The sequence below is a fragment of the Triturus cristatus genome, chromosome 9 (assembly GCF_964204655.1).
Source record: "Triturus cristatus chromosome 9, aTriCri1.1, whole genome shotgun sequence".
NCBI lineage: Eukaryota > Metazoa > Chordata > Amphibia > Caudata > Salamandridae > Triturus > Triturus cristatus.
The window spans coordinates 264,718,393-264,733,991 of NC_140592.1; the positions used below are offsets into that span (position 1 = coordinate 264,718,393).

General features: G+C 46.8%; 1 protein-coding gene across 1 annotated transcript in view; it reads right to left on the reverse strand.

Moving 5' to 3' along the window:
- IARS1 (isoleucyl-tRNA synthetase 1) overlaps positions 1 to 11,410 on the reverse strand; it is a 645,156-nt gene extending 633,746 nt beyond the window's left edge. Inside the window, exon 1 of the mRNA XM_085624880.1 lies at positions 11,286 to 11,410. The gene's annotated coding sequence lies outside the window, so the exon portion shown is untranslated. The remainder of the gene's footprint in view (positions 1 to 11,285) is intronic.
- Between the last annotated feature and the right edge of the window lie 4,189 nt (positions 11,411 to 15,599).

Consider the following 15,599-nt stretch of genomic DNA (forward strand, 5'->3'; position numbering starts at 1 on the left):
CACATCACCCCGTTCTTTCCTCGCCGACGCGTTTCGGGCTATTGCGCCCTTCATCATTGGGCGTGGTTAAGGCAAAGCCATGACAAGCAGGACCAACAGTTACATCCCCTTTATTTGAATCAACATGGCGTACAGGTGAGTATCACGCACTGGTTTCTGGGACTGGTAGTCATTATATTACCCAGGTGGGTTGCTGCCACAGAATTGTCCATTAAAAAGTTCTTAGAAGCTCAAATATGTCCTATCACAGCTCCCGCCTGTTTTACCAAACAGCTCCAAGTTGCTCCGTGTTACACCATGCCCCAATAAGCAGGAACGGACTCACATGGGGTCTTGTGATGGTGCGGCTCGTGGCCCAGGCAGGACCACTTTAAATGAGAAAAAGAGGTTGCCGTTGTATTGAGTCGCACTCCAACTCGGTACGCTGTTCATGCAGGCGGCCCCTGCGCGGACACACATCACCCCGTTCTTTCCTCGCCGACGCGTTTCGGGCTATTGCGCCCTTCATCATTGGGCGTGGTTAAGGCAAAGCCATGACAAGCAGGACCAACAGTTACATCCCCTTTATTTGAATCAACATGGCGTACAGGTGAGTATCACGCACTGGTTTCTGGGACTGGTAGTCATTATATTACCCAGGTGGGTTGCTGCCACAGAATTGTCCATTAAAAAGTTCTTAGAAGCTCAAATATGTCCTATCACAGCTCCCGCCTGTTTTACCAAACAGCTCCAAGTTGCTCCGTGTTACACCATGCCCCAATAAGCAGGAACGGACTCACATGGGGTCTTATGATGGTGCGGCTCGTGGCCCAGGCAGGACCACTTTAAATGAGAAAAAGAGGTTGCCGTTGTATTGAGTCGCACTCCAACTCGGTACGCCCTTCATCATTGGGCGTGGTTAAGGCAAACCACGCCCAATGATGAAGGGCGCAATAGCCCGAAACGCGTCGGCGAGGAAAGAACGGGGTGATGTGTGCCCGCGCAGGGGCCGCCTGCATGAACAGCGTACCGAGTTGGAGTGCGACTCAATACAACGGCAACCTCTTTTTCTCATTGAAAGTGGTCCTGCCTGGGCCACGAGCCGCACCATCACAAGACCCCATGTGAGTCCGTTCCTGCTTATTGGGGCATGGTGTAACACGGAGCAACTTGGAGCTGTTTGGTAAAACAGGCGGGAGCTGTGATTGGACATATTTGAGCTCCCTTAACCACGCCCAATGATGAAGGGCGCAATAGCCCGAAACGCGTCGGCGAGGAAAGAACGGGGTGATGTGTGTCCGCGCAGGGGCCGCCTGCATGAACAGCGTACCGAGTTGGAGTGCGACTCAATACAACGGCAACCTCTTTTTCTCATTGAAAGTGGTCCTGCCTGGGCCACGAGCCGCACCATCACAAGACCCCATGTGAGTCCGTTCCTGCTTATTGGGGCATGGTGTAACACGGAGCAACTTGGAGCTGTTTGGTAAAACAGGCGGGAGCTGTGATTGGACATATTTGAGCTCCCTTAACCACGCCCAATGATGAAGGGCGCAATAGCCCGAAACGCGTCGGCGAGGAAAGAACGGGGTGATGTGTGTCCGCGCAGGGGCCGCCTGCATGAACAGCGTACCGAGTTGGAGTGCGACTCAATACAACGGCAACCTCTTTTTCTCATTGAAAGTGGTCCTGCCTGGGCCACGAGCCGCACCATCACAAGACCCCATGTGAGTCCGTTCCTGCTTATTGGGGCATGGTGTAACACGGAGCAACTTGGAGCTGTTTGGTAAAACAGGCGGGAGCTGTGATTGGACATATTTGAGCTTCTAAGAACTTTTTAATGGACAATTCTGTGGCAGCAACCCACCTGGGTAATATAATGACTACCAGTCCCAGAAACCAGTGCGTGATACTCACCTGTACGCCATGTTGATTCAAATAAAGGGGATGTAACTGTTGGTCCTGCTTGTCATGGCTTTGCCTTAACCACGCCCAATGATGAAGGGCGCAATAGCCCGAAACGCGTCGGCGAGGAAAGAACGGGGTGATGTGTGTCCGCGCAGGGGCCGCCTGCATGAACAGCGTACCGAGTTGGAGTGCGACTCAATACAACGGCAACCTCTTTTTCTCATTGAAAGTGGTCCTGCCTGGGCCACGAGCCGCACCATCACAAGACCCCATGTGAGTCCGTTCCTGCTTATTGGGGCATGGTGTAACACGGAGCAACTTGGAGCTGTTTGGTAAAACAGGCGGGAGCTGTGATTGGACATATTTGAGCTTCTAAGAACTTTTTAATGGACAATTCTGTGGCAGCAACCCACCTGGGTAATATAATGACTACCAGTCCCAGAAACCAGTGCGTGATACTCACCTGTACGCCATGTTGATTCAAATAAAGGGGATGTAACTGTTGGTCCTGCTTGTCATGGCTTTGCCTTAACCACGCCCAATGATGAAGGGCGCAATAGCCCGAAACACGTCGGCGAGGAAAGAACGGGGTGATGTGTGTCCGCGCAGGGGCCGCCTGCATGAACAGCGTACCGAGTTGGAGTGCGACTCAATACAACGGCAACCTCTTTTTCTCATTTAAAGTGGTCCTGCCTGGGCCACGAGCCGCACCATCACAAGACCCCATGTGAGTCCGTTCCTGCTTATTGGGGCATGGTGTAACACGGAGCAACTTGGAGCTGTTTGGTAAAACAGGCGGGAGCTGTGATAGGACATATTTGAGCTTCTAAGAACTTTTTAATGGACAATTCTGTGGCAGCAACCCACCTGGGTAATATAATGACTACCAGTCCCAGAAACCAGTGCGTGATACTCACCTGTACGCCATGTTGATTCAAATAAAGGGGATGTAACTGTTGGTCCTGCTTGTCATGGCTTTGCCTTAACCACGCCCAATGATGAAGGGCGCAATAGCCCGAAACGCGTCGGCGAGGAAAGAACGGGGTGATGTGTGTCCGCGCAGGGGCCGCCTGCATGAACAGCGTACCGAGTTGGAGTGCGACTCAATACAACGGCAACCTCTTTTTCTCATTGAAAGTGGTCCTGCCTGGGCCACGAGCCGCACCATCACAAGACCCCATGTGAGTCCGTTCCTGCTTATTGGGGCATGGTGTAACACGGAGCAACTTGGAGCTGTTTGGTAAAACAGGCGGGAGCTGTGATTGGACATATTTGAGCTTCTAAGAACTTTTTAATGGACAATTCTGTGGCAGCAACCCACCTGGGTAATATAATGACTACCAGTCCCAGAAACCAGTGCGTGATACTCACCTGTACGCCATGTTGATTCAAATAAAGGGGATGTAACTGTTGGTCCTGCTTGTCATGGCTTTGCCTTAACCACGCCCAATGATGAAGGGCGCAATAGCCCGAAACGCGTCGGCGAGGAAAGAACGGGGTGATGTGTGTCCGCGCAGGGGCCGCCTGCATGAACAGCGTACCGAGTTGGAGTGCGACTCAATACAACGGCAACCTCTTTTTCTCATTGAAAGTGGTCCTGCCTGGGCCACGAGCCGCACCATCACAAGACCCCATGTGAGTCCGTTCCTGCTTATTGGGGCATGGTGTAACACGGAGCAACTTGGAGCTGTTTGGTAAAACAGGCGGGAGCTGTGATTGGACATATTTGAGCTTCTAAGAACTTTTTAATGGACAATTCTGTGGCAGCAACCCACCTGGGTAATATAATGACTACCAGTCCCAGAAACCAGTGCGTGATACTCACCTGTACGCCATGTTGATTCAAATAAAGGGGATGTAACTGTTGGTCCTGCTTGTCATGGCTTTGCCTTAACCACGCCCAATGATGAAGGGCGCAATAGCCCGAAACGCGTCGGCGAGGAAAGAACGGGGTGATGTGTGTCCGCGCAGGGGCCGCCTGCATGAACAGCGTACCGAGTTGGAGTGCGACTCAATACAACGGCAACCTCTTTTTCTCATTGAAAGTGGTCCTGCCTGGGCCACGAGCCGCACCATCACAAGACCCCATGTGAGTCCGTTCCTGCTTATTGGGGCATGGTGTAACACGGAGCAACTTGGAGCTGTTTGGTAAAACAGGCGGGAGCTGTGATTGGACATATTTGAGCTTCTAAGAACTTTTTAATGGACAATTCTGTGGCAGCAACCCACCTGGGTAATATAATGACTACCAGTCCCAGAAACCAGTGCGTGATACTCACCTGTACGCCATGTTGATTCAAATAAAGGGGATGTAACTGTTGGTCCTGCTTGTCATGGCTTTGCCTTAACCACGCCCAATGATGAAGGGCGCAATAGCCCGAAACGCGTCGGCGAGGAAAGAACGGGGTGATGTGTGTCCGCGCAGGGGCCGCCTGCATGAACAGCGTACCGAGTTGGAGTGCGACTCAATACAACGGCAACCTCTTTTTCTCATTGAAAGTGGTCCTGCCTGGGCCACGAGCCGCACCATCACAAGACCCCATGTGAGTCCGTTCCTGCTTATTGGGGCATGGTGTAACACGGAGCAACTTGGAGCTGTTTGGTAAAACAGGCGGGAGCTGTGATTGGACATATTTGAGCTTCTAAGAACTTTTTAATGGACAATTCTGTGGCAGCAACCCACCTGGGTAATATAATGACTACCAGTCCCAGAAACCAGTGCGTGATACTCACCTGTACGCCATGTTGATTCAAATAAAGGGGATGTAACTGTTGGTCCTGCTTGTCATGGCTTTGCCTTAACCACGCCCAATGATGAAGGGCGCAATAGCCCGAAACGCGTCGGCGAGGAAAGAACGGGGTGATGTGTGTCCGCGCAGGGGCCGCCTGCATGAACAGCGTACCGAGTTGGAGTGCGACTCAATACAACGGCAACCTCTTTTTCTCATTGAAAGTGGTCCTGCCTGGGCCACGAGCCGCACCATCACAAGACCCCATGTGAGTCCGTTCCTGCTTATTGGGGCATGGTGTAACACGGAGCAACTTGGAGCTGTTTGGTAAAACAGGCGGGAGCTGTGATTGGACATATTTGAGCTTCTAAGAACTTTTTAATGGACAATTCTGTGGCAGCAACCCACCTGGGTAATATAATGACTACCAGTCCCAGAAACCAGTGCGTGATACTCACCTGTACGCCATGTTGATTCAAATAAAGGGGATGTAACTGTTGGTCCTGCTTGTCATGGCTTTGCCTTAACCACGCCCAATGATGAAGGGCGCAATAGCCCGAAACGCGTCGGCGAGGAAAGAACGGGGTGATGTGTGTCCGCGCAGGGGCCGCCTGCATGAACAGCGTACCGAGTTGGAGTGCGACTCAATACAGCGGCAACCTCTTTTTCTCATTGAAAGTGGTCCTGCCTGGGCCACGAGCCGCACCATCACAAGACCCCATGTGAGTCCGTTCCTGCTTATTGGGGCATGGTGTAACACGGAGCAACTTGGAGCTGTTTGGTAAAACAGGCGGGAGCTGTGATTGGACATATTTGAGCTTCTAAGAACTTTTTAATGGACAATTCTGTGGCAGCAACCCACCTGGGTAATATAATGACTACCAGTCCCAGAAACCAGTGCGTGATACTCACCTGTACGCCATGTTGATTCAAATAAAGGGGATGTAACTGTTGGTCCTGCTTGTCATGGCTTTGCCTTAACCACGCCCAATGATGAAGGGCGCAATAGCCCGAAACGCGTCGGCGAGGAAAGAACGGGGTGATGTGTGTCCGCGCAGGGGCCGCCTGCATGAACAGCGTACCGAGTTGGAGTGCGACTCAATACAACGGCAACCTCTTTTTCTCATTGAAAGTGGTCCTGCCTGGGCCACGAGCCGCACCATCACAAGACCCCATGTGAGTCCGTTCCTGCTTATTGGGCCATGGTGTAACACGGAGCAACTTGGAGCTGTTTGGTAAAACAGGCGGGAGCTGTGATTGGACATATTTGAGCTTCTAAGAACTTTTTAATGGACAATTCTGTGGCAGCAACCCACCTGGGTAATATAATGACTACCAGTCCCAGAAACCAGTGCGTGATACTCACCTGTACGCCATGTTGATTCAAATAAAGGGGATGTAACTGTTGGTCCTGCTTGTCATGGCTTTGCCTTAACCACGCCCAATGATGAAGGGCGCAATAGCCCGAAACGCGTCGGCGAGGAAAGAACGGGGTGATGTGTGTCCGCGCAGGGGCCGCCTGCATGAACAGCGTACCGAGTTGGAGTGCGACTCAATACAACGGCAACCTCTTTTTCTCATTGAAAGTGGTCCTGCCTGGGCCACGAGCCGCACCATCACAAGACCCCATGTGAGTCCGTTCCTGCTTATTGGGGCATGGTGTAACACGGAGCAACTTGGAGCTGTTTGGTAAAACAGGCGGGAGCTGTGATTGGACATATTTGAGCTTCTAAGAACTTTTTAATGGACAATTCTGTGGCAGCAACCCACCTGGGTAATATAATGACTACCAGTCCCAGAAACCAGTGCGTGATACTCACCTGTACGCCATGTTGATTCAAATAAAGGGGATGTAACTGTTGGTCCTGCTTGTCATGGCTTTGCCTTAACCACGCCCAATGATGAAGGGCGCAATAGCCCGAAACGCGTCGGCGAGGAAAGAACGGGGTGATGTGTGTCCGCGCAGGGGCCGCCTGCATGAACAGCGTACCGAGTTGGAGTGCGACTCAATACAACGGCAACCTCTTTTTCTCATTGAAAGTGGTCCTGCCTGGGCCACGAGCCGCACCATCACAAGACCCCATGTGAGTCCGTTCCTGCTTATTGGGGCATGGTGTAACACGGAGCAACTTGGAGCTGTTTGGTAAAACAGGCGGGAGCTGTGATTGGACATATTTGAGCTTCTAAGAACTTTTTAATGGACAATTCTGTGGCAGCAACCCACCTGGGTAATATAATGACTACCAGTCCCAGAAACCAGTGCGTGATACTCACCTGTACGCCATGTTGATTCAAATAAAGGGGATGTAACTGTTGGTCCTGCTTGTCATGGCTTTGCCTTAACCACGCCCAATGATGAAGGGCGCAATAGCCCGAAACGCGTCGGCGAGGAAAGAACGGGGTGATGTGTGTCCGCGCAGGGGCCGCCTGCATGAACAGCGTACCGAGTTGGAGTGCGACTCAATACAACGGCAACCTCTTTTTCTCATATATATATATATATATATATATATATATATATATATATATATATATATATATTCACTGAAAAAACCATAGGTTTCACACATGTTATAGTTAGCGGAAATTTTACTGATAAAAAACCAATGAAATTCCCCCGTTATAGTTAGTGCAGGCAACTATAACTCACGCGACCGCAATCCTCTGCTGATGCTAATACTGTATTTAGACACTTATTTGCCCATGTCTTCTTCCATACATTTTTAGCTATACATATATTACAAATATTTTTTTTTCATAAAGACACATATGTCATCAGCAGAAGATTGCGGTCGCGTGAGTTATAGTTGCCTGCACTAACTATAACGGGGGAATTTCATTGGTTTTTTATCAGTAAAATTTCCGCTAACTATAACATGTGTGAAACCTATGGTTTTTTCAGTGAATTTGCAAGGTTTTTTAAATGCTAATTCCTAACTATAACGTGTGTGAAACCTATGGTTTTTTCAGTGAATTTGTACGTTTTTTTAAATGCTAAGTTACTTTACGCCATTCGTGGCGTGCGCGCCCACTTAACGCAGTTCGTTCCGTGCGCGCACGGTGCGCTTCGCGCACCGTGCGCGCACAGTGAGCACGCGGTGCGCTTCGCGCACCGCGCGCCCACTTTACGCAGTTAGTGCCGTTCACGCACGGTGGGCACGCGGTGCGCTACGCGCACCGCGTGCCAACGTTACGCTAGATGGGCTATGTACGCACGATGCGCTTCGAGCACCGTGCGCACATGGAGGACATATGATGCACTTCGTTTTGAAAGGTAATATTTTAATTTTTCGTATATGTTATAAGCCATGCACAAATGGTGCCCTTCGGGCACCATTTGCACACGGGGTGGAGAGAAGTGTGGATAATTTTTTTTTTTTTATTATTTTTTACCGTACGCGTACGGTAAGCGTAATCGACGAAATTAGCGGAAAAAAAAAAATTCCGTTTTTGGCCTTGGGGGATCTTTGGGGACTCCCTCAACATTGCTATGTGTGTGGGAGCTGTCTAAACAGCCCCTTTACATGTTTTTGTGCTTTATATTTTAAACATCACTCTGTGTGAGAGAGAAAATGGCGGCCGCCGCTTCCTGGTTTCGGCCGATTCGAATGTTTACTAAGATCTAAGAGCCAATCAGAATCGCGCTCGCGCACGCCACCGTACGCGTACGGTAAGCGTACCGTAAGCGCACCGTAAGCTGGCTCAGATATATATATTGATTTAAAGGCTATTTTCTCAGAATCTACTGAACAGATTTACACCAAACCTACAAAAGGCACTTCCTTGACCTGAGGACTACCTCTCTGCCAAATTTCTAGTAATTCTGTTCAGCCGTTCGGGCTGTAGCCCTGTCTAAAGGTCCTATGGAAAAATGCATGGGAAAAACGCGTTTTGGGACCCCCCTTTTATCTCAGCCCCCGCTTGACGAATCCCCCCCGAGACTTTCAGGGTAGGAGCGGAGCGTAGCGCCCCACCTATTTTGAAAAATTCGCGAGGATTCGTCGACCGGCGCCAAAGTTATTCAAAATAGAATGTTGCGGATTTCCTATGGAAACGTGGTCCTAACTATAACTACCTACTGGCGACCGCCAGTAGGCAATATATATATATATATTCACTGAAAAAACCATAGGTTTCACACATGTTATAGTTAGCGGAAATTTTACTGATAAAAAACCAATGATATTCCCCCGTTATAGTTAGTGCAGGCAACTATAACTCACGCGACCGCAATCCTCTGCTGATGCTAATACTGTATTTAGACACTTATTTGCCCATGTCTTCTTCCATACATTTTTAGCTATACATATATTACAAATATTTTTTTTTCATAAAGACACATATGTCATCAGCAGAAGATTGCGGTCGCGTGAGTTATAGTTGCCTGCACTAACTATAACGGGGGAATATCATTGGTTTTTTATCAGTAAAATTTCCGCTAACTATAACATGTGTGAAACCTATGGTTTTTTCAGTGAATTTGCAAGGTTTTTTAAATGCTAATTCCTAACTATAACGTGTGTGAAACCTATGGTTTTTTCAGTGAATTTGTACGGTTTTTTAAATGCTAAGTTACTTTACGCCATTCGTGGCGTGCGCGCCCACTTAACGCAGTTCGTTCCGTGCGCGCACGGTGCGCTTCGCGCACCGCACGCCCACTTTACGCAGTTAGTGCCGTGCACGCACGGTGGGCACGCGGTACGCTACGCGCACCGCGTGCCCACGTTACGCTAGATGGGCCATGTACGCACGATGCGCTTCGCGCACCGTCCGCACATGGAGGACATATGATGCACTTCGTTTTGAAAGGTAATATTTTAATTTTTCGTACATGTTATAAGCCATGCACAAATGGTGCCCTTCGGGCACCATTTGCACACGGGGTGGAGAGAGTGTGGATAATTTTTTTTTTTATTATTTTTTTTTTTAATATTTTAGTTTATCTTATCTTTAATAAGCCAAGCACAATTGGTGCCCTTCGGGCACCAATTGCACACGGGGTGGGGAGAGTGTGGATAATTTTTTTTTTTTTATAATTTTTTACCGTAAGCGTACAATAAGCGTAATCGGCGAAATTAGCGAAAAAATACAAATTCCGTTTTTGGCCTTGGGGGATCTTTGGGGACTCCCTCAACATTGCTATGTGTGTGGGAGCTGTCTAAACAGCCCCGTTACATGTTTTTGTGCTTTATATTTTAAACATCACTCTCAGTGCGAGAGAGAAAATGGCGGCCGCCGCTTCCTGGTTTCGGCCGATTCGAATGTTTACTAAGATCTAAGAGCCAATCAGAATCGCGCTCGCGCACGCCACCGTACGCGTACGGTAAGCGTACCGTAAGCGCACCGTAAGCTGGCTCAGATATATATATTGATTTAAAGGCTATTTTCTCAGAATCTACTGAACAGATTTACACCAAACCTACAAAAGGCACTTCCTTGACCTGAGGACTACCTCTCTGCCAAATTTCTAGTAATTCTGTTCAGCCGTTCGGGCTGTAGCCCTGTCTAAAGGTCCTATGGAAAAATGCATGGGAAAAACGCGTTTTGGGACCCCCCCTTTTATCTCAGCCCCCGCTTGACGAATCCCCCCGAGACTTTCAGGGTAGGAGCGGAGCGTAGCGCCCCACCTATTTTGAAAAATTCGCGAGGATTCGTCGACCGGCGTCAAAGTTATTCAAAATAGAATGTTGCGGATTTCCTATGGAAACGTGGTCCTAACTATAACTACCTACTGGCGACCGCCAGTAGGTAATATATATATATATATATATATATATATATATATATACATATACACATATAAGTACATATATACAGGGCTTGAAGTGGGCCAGGTCCTCCCGGTGCTGTGGCAGTTCTGAAAAGCAGGTGCTGAGACAGATCTTGATCAGGCTCTCCATCTTTGCCCTCACCCTCAGGATGATAAAAATCAATATTAACTCTGCACGAGTACCACCCTTCACTGCCTTTGATGTAACTTCAGCGACTTGTTATAGTTCTTTCTCAGTCTTTTAATTTCAGAACTGAAACATTTTCAATATGCTGTACAATAAAGCCGTAGTTGTTGCTTATTTATCTTATGCAACTAACAAACATTGACAATGCCAATTGTCTTGGCTTGTTACTTGCTGTATTATATATCTGGATGCATGACAGAAGCAGCAAACTATCAGACGGGTGGCACACTATAATGCTAAGCAAAGATGTTCAGCTTATGTTTCTAAGCCATGCCCTTGATTTCATCGGCCACCCCCTTTGAGAGACCACCTCCCCAGTTTTTTCATCCCGCTTAAAGCTCTGTGTATATATATATATATATATGTTTATATATATATATATATATATATATTCTTGAAACAGTAAGAAACGAGGACCTGAGAAATTGATGGGGCAGAAGCACTGGGACAAAGAGCATAGTGAAGGCTACTGAGCAGGTGTTGCAGTTTAACTGGCTTGCAATGTATCACTGAGAGCGGTGTACACGGGAGGTGCTGTGTCAGGGAGGTTGGAGGGCAGGAAATTCAGGGGCGTGCGAGGGCTGACAGTACAGTGGAGATGCCGGTACACGTGTAAACAGTTATACATGTGTATACTACACAGACATACAGTTATTCCTCTATCATCCAATGCTCCTGAGGCCGCAAACTTAGGTGCAGAAACCAATAAGCTTACCCTGGATGCCAACTTCTATTTCACTGTCAGCTCCACGCTGCCGGTGCTACCGGCTCTTCCGAATGATGCAAGTAAAAGAAAGCATGAAACCACGTCCAACCAATCAAATCAGGCTCAAGAGAATGAGCGAAATAAAAACAGAAGACGGACTACAGATTGCTGCCTGTCAGTTACGCTTTTTTGATGCGACATTAGGAGGGTAGACGCGCTGCGACATAAGGAGCGAGCGAAGCCGGTAAGCGATAGCATAGTGCCAAGATATACAAACGTGTTGTAGTTATTGGAGAATGTAATATTTAGTAGGGTTTTCAACCGGAAGTCATTTTGTAAGCTATCAAGAAAGCTCTCGGTGAAATAGACACGCTCGGTTTACAAGGTCTCTGAGCTTTGATATTTTCACAGATGGCCTAAACACTAGACCGCGCAGGTGCAAGTCAATTTGGTGGCACAGATAGACGTCATGCTGTAACACAGAGTTAATTTTTCCTTCGCTGGGATATTTTCGTGGTTTTATTTTGATAGTTAAATGCAGTCCTGGAATCGGAAACATTTTACTGCGGGTGGCATCAATAAAAGGGGGGTGGAGTGACGAGGCTTGGAGTCATGAAAAGCAGCCGGATAGTCAACTTTACACAGTGCTTTAAATGGGAAAAAATAAGTGCAGGTACTCATTAAAATGAGCTAGAGGTGTGGTGGGCGGGGCTAAGAGCAATACATGATGATACTTAACGACTTATATTAGTGTTGCAGCACACACCAAAACACATGATAAATGTGTTTATATAAACAAAGCAGGTTAACTCATTACACAAAATGAAAGAGAAATGCGATAATATGTTAACATTTCCTTTTTTTGCAATAGTTGCACCTTGTTAATGCCATACTGTTAGTTGCTGTTGTTTGGCACAATACTATATATTTTTGAGCACATGAGTAGGAAGAAACTGAAAATACCCCCACTTCGAACCAAACCTCTTATGGCACAAAGCAAAAGAAGCAAATCATTACGACCCTTCCCCGAGAGATATCTCTTGTCTCTTCCATCGATCTATCCATTCATCCTACCATTTACCTGCTGATGGCCCCCATTTAACCTTTACATTCTATTGTCTATTCAGTCTTTCATCCATCATTCAGTTTTACCCTTTCACCCCTTTATACCATCCACCCTTTCATCCATCCTCCCTTTCATTCATCCATCCAATCTTTCACTTATCAACCGATCATCCGCCCTTTTATACAATCATCCACCCTCTTTCACCCATCCATTCATTCACTCATCCATCCATCCATCTATACAGTCACTCTTGCTCACTCATCCATCCACTCACCCACCAACCTTCCCTACTACATTATTTATGAACCTTTGTCGCCGAGCAGTTATGTACACACAAAGTGCCACCCATTTTCTTTAAACTACCTCCTCAGAATGTCTTGATTCTTCTCTCTCTCTCTCTCTCTCTCTCTCTCTCTCTCTCTCTTTCCCCCCCCCCCTCTCTCTCTCTCTCTTTCCCCCCCCCTCTCTCTCTCTCTTTCTCCCCCCCTCTCTCTCTCTCTCTTTCCCCCCCCTCTCTCTCTCTCTCTCTCTCTCTTCCTTCCCCCCCCTCTCTCTCTCTCTCTCTCTCTCTCTCTCTCTCTCTCTCTCTCTCTCTCTCTCTCTCTCTCTCTCTCTCTCTCTTTCCCCCCCCTCTCTCTCTCTCTCTCTCTCTCTCTCTCTCTCTCTCTCTCTCTTTCCCCCCCCTCTCTCTCTCTCTCTCTCTTTCTTCATACAACAAACAGGCATACTAATGCAGACAAAAATAAGCAGACACACAAAAGACTCGGGTATGATAAAAGCATAGTCTTCACCATGGCTTTTTTAATTGCCACTGCCTGGGGACTGCCATGATTCCTGTGTTTTCGCAAATGCAGAGGATAGTGTGAATGTGGTTGACAGCACAGGGCCTGAATGGACCCCATAGCTGCCAAGTTTTCAGATTGCTATGTGTGACATTTTCATATTTTCATTCCAATTATGAGTGACATTTCAACGACTGAGTGACCCTTTCTCGCTAGCAAAATTAAGCAATGAAGACGAAGGAAACTAATAAATGTCAGAAATGGCACTCATTTGAGTTTAGCTGCTAATGTTTCAGATTGCTAATGTGTGACATTTTCATAGATTCAGTGGATTTACGAGAGTCAGGCAACAACTAGATGTGTAACACTTAGAGTGGCACTTTCTTGCGACCAAAATCATGGAATGAAGTCAATGGAAATAGACAAATATCAGAAATCACACTCCTTTGAGCAGCAAGGAAGTCAAACTCTGCAGCAGGTGCTTTTGAAGCTATTATTTATTTAAAAAAAAAAAAAAATCAGCACCCTCCACCCCAACCTCCGCTTCAGGTGCGGCCAAACCACATGAAACAAAGAGATCTCTGTGACAAAAATAGCAACTCACTGAGCTATCCACATACAATACAGTACAACACAATATGCTTTTTTGAAGGAGGCATATTAACCCTCTACAGTCTACGCTACTTAATGGTGAGAGTTAAATCTGTCTACAGAAAACTCTGACTTCTCTCCAGCGGAACAATAATCACATGACGTATCTCTGACTTAGCAAGTCTAACTGTGGTGGGAAAAGAAAGGCTGCTGCTGCGTAGTGTCACTGTCAAGCAGGGATGTTAAACACTTTGAACTACTAATAAATCATCAAAACTGCTAGTTTAGACAAAACGTAGCGTATTTTCAGCTCAGACAGACAACTCTAGTGTGCCCATTTGCAAGGCCCTATACCATGCTGGAGCCCCCTAATCATTTTCGTAACAAACATTTTAAATGTCAGCAGCAGGAGATTATTACATTAATATCTGATTGACCTGAATCTCTTTATAGCTGTCAGAACGATCCACCGAGAAGAGCTGCTGGCGCGGCACTGCCAAGATCGCTAGCCTGTCTCTTCTTCAGAGAGTTAGGAAGGTAGGTGCCTCAGAGCAGAAAGCATAAGTGCTCCAGGGGCCTCTTCGATCGCATTGTCTGGGCGTTAACCATACAATCGAGAGAAAGTATGGTAAGTGTGAGAATCCGCCGCCCTTGCCCCTGATAACATTTCTCTGTTTAAAATATTACCCTGCACTGACTTTTCACTACCTGAAGTGCTGCGCTTTGAAAATCACACGCGCACACTAGCAGGTAAAATGAATCTCGACCATGCTCTGTCAAGCACAGCGTGATAGTGAACACCCGAGATTATTCAAACGAGCCCTGCTGAATAGCTCAGCTGGGGCTTAGATTAGGGCTACAGAAGCGGCGCCTTGCCTGCCGGAGACACGTCCCACTCCTGCTCACCAGCACAGCTAATGAGCCTACCTTTTCATGAGTACCGGTACTCTCTAGGGCAGTAGAGAAGTGCCGGTACTCAGAGCGACAAATTTAAGAAGTGCCGGTACTCAGTACCGGTGAGTACCGGCCCATTTGAAGCACTGACTTTACATTAATATTTTTTTAAACTGTCACAAAGAAATTGGCGACTAGGGGAAACGGGACAGTATATCTGTTCTAGCTTAATGAGTTGCCAAGTCTGAATTTTAAAAGAGTTTTGTGTCCAGAAAATATCAGGGAATTATAAATAATGGTAAAATAACTCTGGTTGTTAATAAATTTGCTGGAGAGATGTGTTTTGTTTAGTCACAGTTTTACCTCCTAAAGTACAATAAAGGGTTAATGTGTCCCCTACAAAGCACACATTGTACCATACACATGACAGACTTTTATTTTGTATACATAGGTAAGTGGGTTACCAGTGGGTTACTACTTTCGACGCAAAGATCCTTTTATTACTTGTACTTCAAAAATTGGAATCTTCCTAATAAAGCACGGTGGGCAGTGAAACAGTATCTGCATGCATACAGCAAGGCATGGTTTTAGGACCTTATTATTTTTTGTTAACCTGTTGTTATTCTAAGGCTGCTAAAAGGGTTTCTCTGAGTTGTAATAAAGTCTTATTAGAACAGACAACCCAAAGTACTCTGTTACTTTTTAAATCCTGACTGTTTGTGCCAGGTATGCACTCTTAACATGTAATTCCGAACCAGTAAAGATGATGTGCAACTGCTAGACCTTAAAACCGTCATTGTCTTATGTAAGATTCTGTACATTGATTTACACACTTGTATGATTGATTGTCAATGTGTTTTTTAAATATTTTTATTGAGGTTTTGCAATGCATACAAACATTCTAGTGCCCCAAATGTAGCTATAAATTGTCTGTTTTCAGAAGGTCTTCCTTGCTGCAATAACATAAACGTCCATTTTCAGTTGCATCTA